General features: G+C 34.6%; 1 long non-coding RNA gene across 1 annotated transcript; it reads right to left on the bottom strand.

Moving 5' to 3' along the window:
• Nucleotides 1-2,226: 2,226 nt before the first annotated feature.
• Nucleotides 2,227-4,257, bottom strand: LOC109057864. The gene is made up of 2 exons (XR_006157016.1): nucleotides 3,937-4,257; nucleotides 2,227-3,602 (listed from the first exon to the last, which is right to left on the bottom strand). It is a non-coding gene; the product is annotated as an uncharacterized LOC109057864 (long non-coding RNA).
• Nucleotides 4,258-6,659: the final 2,402 nt, after the last annotated feature.

The raw sequence follows: 6,659 nt of genomic DNA, 5'->3' as shown, positions 1-6,659 counted from the left end.
AAAAAAGAAAAAAAAGAAAGAAGAAGTCAATAATAGTATGTGAGAGAGTGGTAATATCATTGGGTTCCCATTAGTCAGTGTTAGAGAACACAGCTTAGTCTGACAGTTACCTGCTTTAGAGGTCAGTTTCCCAGAATAAGTTGCCACAGTGACAAAGCTTGATCTAGGCCCATGTTAAATTTGCTTTATGGAACCAAATCATTTAACAAGTGTCAACTAACTGCCTCAACTGGCTTATTTGGTAAACTTGTTTTATGAAACAGGCCTCAAGGCATTAAAAGTGATAATTTTTTCTCCATGCATCGTATTGCATTGAACGCATTGTGTTGAATCAAATCAAATCAAAGTCAGATCGCACTGCATCGTAACAGGGTGAATCGTTGTATCATTGGCTATGCATCGAGATGTGTATTGTATTGGCCACAGTCATAAGATACACATCCCTAATATATGTTAATATAATTGTTGTTTCTTTATTCGTTTTTGGTTTTTGGTTAATCGTTAAAATTAATTTTAAGTCTGCATTCCTATTCCATGATTTATCTAGTCTTGCGTAGCTAGACCTTCAGACTGATGGCAAAGGTCTGGAATTCATGGGCAGCTTTCATTGGCTAAGGCCCGCCCATGAGGCTGTTTGACCAACATGTCAACAACCAATCACAGTTCGTTTTGTTCAGCATCATGTTTCGCGGGTGTGGAAATGTCACCACTATAACAGACCGGTGTGTAAAACTTGGACATATTTTAAGGATTCTATGCCGGTGAACTGGTTCATCCTGATAAATGCTCATCGTCACAGCTGTAAACACGGGTTTGGCATCACAGCCTCTTTGTTTCCAGGTGGAACGTTAAAGAACATGACACACACGTCTCCCGGAAACCATGTACACTTCACCAATCAGAGGACGACTTCGAACTCCTGAAGTGTTTCCAGCTAAATGTGCTGTATGCATCAGACGTTCAGTCAGCGGTCTATGGTAGAGGTCTTCACGGGTCCAAAAATTTGTGCCCGAACCCGAAAGAGACCCGTAATGTACTACAACGAACCCACCCGACCCATCTATTATTCAAAAGCTGGACCCGGACCCGTTGTAGATCCGAGAATGCCTACCCGAACCGACCCGGACCCGTCTATTATTTGAAGCTGGACCGAACCCGCCAGGAAGACACAGACCCGACTGGACCCGATTGTCACATATTTCACCCTTAAATTGCTTACAAGTCAATAAACCTGTTGCGAAAAATACAACTTTTTGTTCATGTGACAGTTCACCTCAGATTTTGTTGCTGCTGTTTGAAATATATTAAATATGAGTGTTTCAAGTCTGCAAGCATTATTATCGTGCATGCACTTGCATTAACTCTGAGTCTGCGCGCTCTGCTTCTAATGGCAGAGAGAGAGAGAGAGAGAGAGAGAGAGAGATCGCTTTTTTTTTCTCACACTTTTCTTTTCCTAATTTTACAAGTTGCAAGTTACAAAAAACACAAGCAGTGTCTGATCACGGCCGGGTGTTCTCCGAGTCTGATGACTCCGATTGCATGGGTATTACACACAATGTTAAACAGACCTGGGACCCGAAGTAATAGATTCGGACCCGACCCGGACCCGGCTGATTATTTAAAAAATAGACCCGAACCCGTACGGGTCCCGGGTCGGCGGGTCTCGGGTGCACTGTGAAGACCTCTACCCTGTACAACTGTTGGCGCAAGCTAGATTAAAGTGATTATTATGTTTTGAATATGGATATTTTTCTTACAAAAATTCAACTATCTACAACAGAACACCTTTTCACACCCCCCAGCAGCCTTATAAAACACTTTAATAAATGATCGGCTCTTTATATCACCACTTCTTTACTAAATAACCACAACAACAACCACCTGAGTGGCAATAAACAGCTTGAAAGATCAAAGACAATTTTTAATATAACTCCGACTGGATTCGTCTGAAAGAATAAAGTCATATACACCTAGGATGCCTTGAGGGTAAGTAATTTATGGGCTAATTTTCATTTTTAGGTGAACTAACCCTTTAATTACACACAGATTACAAAAACTATTCTTGTTATAAAATCTAACCGGAGCCCAGTAAAAATGTCAACATGTGTGATGTCACCATCACAAATTGGGCATCTTGAGCTAACATAGCTACAGCTATTTAAATATATATATATATATATATATATATATATATTATATATATATATATATTTTTTTTTTTTTTTCTTCATATTTTTAACTCAGATCTGTTTCTTTCCACCAATGCAAGATGTTTGACTACAATGTATTGGCTTTCATATTACCATATGAAAAATAGTGGAATGATTTCCTACACCTCAAAAAATAAAATCTGGCTTAAAGATGATGTGTGCAATTTTTGTGCTATTAGCAAAAATGCAAAGATAATAACTGTTTCCAAACCGATTTCTCAAATGTTCCCTCGATCTTCCATTGTTTGGACAAAAAGGTAGTCCTGCCCCAAACTCACACTATTGGTTGAGTGTTTGTTGTTGTCTTTAGATCAAAAGGGTCAATGTTTAGCATAGATACAGATTATAATATAATGAAATACTAGCAATATAAAATGCCGTTCAAAAGTTTGGGCCAGTAAGAGATTATCTCGTTTTTTTTTTTTTTTTTTTTTAAATAAGTATCCTATGCTCAACAAGGTGGCTTTTATTACATATTAAATACAGTAAAAACAGAATATTGTGTAAAATTATTAAATTAACTCTTTTTTATTTTAATATATTTAAAATTGTCATTTATTCCTGTTATGGCAAAGCTGAATTTTCATCATCATTACTCCAGTCTTCAGTGTCACATGATGCTTCAGAAATAATTCTAATATGCTGATCTGCAGCTCAAGAAACATTTCTTATTATTATCAATGTTAAAAACAGCTTAACTTATTTTTAAATTTTGTAAACTGCAATTCAGGCATCTTAGGTAAATAGAAGGTTATGATGAAGAGAAACTGTAAAATTTGTAAAGACAAATGTCTGCCTTTTGATCAGCTTTATGCAACCTTGCTAAATAAATGTATTAATTGTATTATGTTAATATATCTATACAATGTGTTTTAATTTCTTTAAATAAAAAATAAAAAAAAGAAAGAAAAGGAAAATCTTACTGACCTCAAACTTTCACAAGTATTGCATATTATTAATATTTCCCCCTATCTGCTGCATTTGTTTTGACGCCAAAAACTGTATGTTTAAGTATTTTAATAGCTACAAATTACACACACCACATCAAGCATTAAGCACGCTGGGAAAATAAAATAAACTATGCATAATAAAAAAAACATAATTTTATAATAATTTTACACAAAACAAATCCAAAAATAAAAGAATTCACAGATATGAGAAAAATGCTTCATATCTGTCCTATAAGTGCATACCCCAAAGAAAATAAAGTTTGGCTGTAACCTCTGACCTTTTCCTCCTCCATGCACTGCTTCCTTTTCTCCTCCACGGCGGAACGACGGAGCATCTCCTTTTGCCGCTGCTCCTCCAGACGCCTCCCTCGCTCCACCAGCGAGCGTTCATACTGCTGCTGTGCGCGCTGCTCCTTTTCCAAGAGAGCTTGCTCCCGCACAGCTACACACGGTGGGGGTGGACACGGGTAAGTCTATAGATTGCCCTGATATGGGAAAGGCCAAGCCTCTCCCTGCCTGCTGACAATACTGATTCATTTGTGCTAAGCACTAATTGGTATTATCAGAAGTCTTCCACCATCGGATTCAGTGATGAATGGAGCAGTAGTCTATTGCCCTGGAATAACCCTCTGCTTTAACTTATCAACACGATTGTCATGAAATCCATTTAGCAATTAAACATGGTTCTAAAGCAGGCCAATGTTTTAGACAATTTTGAAAGGAACCTATAATTTCGTTGTTGACAGAAATAATTGAATAAAAGACTTGCAGCTCACCTTGGCTCTTATTTTTCTCCTCTCTTCTTTCTTTGGCCAGTCGAATTCTGTCCTTCTTCGAGCCTCCATCTTAGCATGAGAAAGGAAACAAATGTTAAAATGCACATAAAGTGAACACACCTTTAGGAGTCTGTGCAATCTTTTTCTTGTGTAACCAAATATCCAAGCCCCTAAATGTGTATGGTGGTTATGGTCCTGTTACAAGCTGGCGGAAAACATTGGCTTTAATTATGTAATGGTATGCAAATATATGCAAAGACAAAATGCTCAAAGGGAACACAAATGCAATTTTTCGTAAAGTGATTTTCCACGATTCACAGCAGAGCCACAGTCACACACATCCATATCAGATTCAAACTCCAAATCAAAAGCAAATTTGACAAAGCATTTTTTTTTTTCTATTTTTAAAAATTGTTAAAATAAAAAAAATAAACATCAAACAAACAAAACAAACTAAAAAACAAACACTTTAACAAAATCTTAAAGAGACTCATTTATCCTGACGTGTCTGTTAAAAAATAGCTATAAATAGCTTGCAGTGCAAACCAGGGCTAGTTGTCACGTAGAGCGTATATTTGTAGCTACTGTGTAAGACTTTGAGTGCAATTAGATGAGTTTTCTACGGCAGTGATTTTGTATGTTAGTTTCAAATATTGTTGTAAATGGTCTTAAATTAGAACTTCTGGGCTGTTTTAAATGCTACACAATATATTAATTTGTTTGCTAAAACAGTGGTTTGATAATTTTACTGTTTCTTGAATTGTTTTATGCTTCAGGATCGTTTTACTGTGTACATTTAGCTGAACATAATGATTCATAATGGCAAGTACAAATTTGCGCCATGTAATGAAGTCTAACAACATGTCCTGTCACAAAAGATCAACGTTCTTTAACAACGTACATCTTTCTTTCTAATAACAGTGGAAATGTCCAACAGCCTTTTTTTGTGTAGCAGAGTTTAAGGTATGTGTATGAATATAAATTTAACTAACTCTGAGAAGCATGTCACAGTGTGACAACTAGCCCCGGTCTTCCTTACCTATATGATAAAGGCACACTTTTTATTAATAACAATAATAATAACAAAAACATATTTTAATAAATATACTTTACTTTAGAAAAACGTATGTTTCCTTTTTATAATTGTTACCCCATCCTCTTCTCACTTCAGCAGCCTGTTTCCATGACAACAGCTCGCTTTCCCAGTTAATCCTCAATACTGTCAAATCTGGGTGAGGCTTCTTTTTAAAGATGAAATACACTTTGCAAGCAAGCAATGCGGCCAATGTGTGGCGTCCTAAAGTAAACAAAGTCAAAAGTTTCAACATACTTTCCATTTGAGGTTCTAGACAACTGTGAGAACTTCATAAAATAAAGACGTAGTTGCAAAAACACTGACACTCGTGTCTCACAGTTAAACCTCCCGCTGCAGACAAAGGTGAGAGTCGTTGGCTTGTCAAGTGCCAAAGCCAGTGCTGAGACATGTTTCTTGGTTTTGGTTTAGCACTTTAGTTTAGTTTAGCGTGAAAAAATAACAATGCATAGTGATTTTTTTTTTTTCTTTACTTAAATAACAAATTGCATATAGTAGGCTATGTATTAATATATATACAAAAACTAAAAAATGACATACATATTTAAACATAACACAAATAAATATATTTATCATAATGAAGCAACTTCAAACCTTGTTTCATAAATGTCTGGTTGGCAAGTTGTCATATGTGTTTTAAATTTTTTATTTATTTATTTATATATGTGATTTATGTAAAACTAATTGTAATTATGTATTGTAAAAACTAATGTTCTTCCATCTAGAAAAAAAATTCTGCCACTCATTTGCAAACACATTTTTTTTTATTTTTTTGAATACTTAAAAATATACTTACAGATGTCTTGTCAATATAAAGCATTAAGAAAAGCCTAACAGACAGACTTCACACTTTACATTTTAAAAAAAAAAAAAGAAAAGAAAAAAAAAAATTGTTGAGTTCAAGAAAAGTATTGACTAGTATTGACCCATATATATATATATATATATATATATATATATATATATATATATATATATATATATATATATATATATATATATATATATATACACACATATATACATGTATCTGCATCTACAACCACTACACTAACGTTTCAAGACAGCTATTTCAGTCCCATAGAACCAGCCCCACTGTTTATATTGCCAAATCGTAATCGACCCTCGAATATTTTCTTACAGGGGAAGAACCACAAAATACAAAGCGACACGTAGGTATTTTCATGCTTATTATAAAACATCTCATACAGTATTTAGTACAGCCTTAAAAAAAGTGTCTACTTAAGGAAAGGCAAATATTTTCCAGCGCTAATATTGTAAAAAATATTAGAGTTCCCATCTGAGTATATTGTGATTAAAGACTTCCAACCAGTCTTTAAAAAGCAGAATGAAATATTAATATCAAATCTAGTCAGTTTTTTTAACTTATTATTTAAATTCGTAATGCAGTATTTTTTTTATTATTATTATTTATTTTTTTTTTTGGTTCTGAACTTTGCCTAAGAGTTATTTCAGAGCTCATGAACATCAAGAACAATGTCACAAAAAATAAAAAAACTGATCAAATAAGTACAAGTATATATAAGTATATAAGTATATCAGTCATACTCATGTGGTCATGACCTTGGGCAGGTTTTAGAGCAGCATAGGTGCTGTGATTTGGCTGGAC

Source organism: Cyprinus carpio, chromosome B18 (genome assembly GCF_018340385.1).
Source record: "Cyprinus carpio isolate SPL01 chromosome B18, ASM1834038v1, whole genome shotgun sequence".
NCBI lineage: Eukaryota > Metazoa > Chordata > Actinopteri > Cypriniformes > Cyprinidae > Cyprinus > Cyprinus carpio.
The sequence above is the reverse complement of the archived record's forward strand: the minus strand, read 5'-3'. Positions and strand labels throughout refer to the sequence as shown.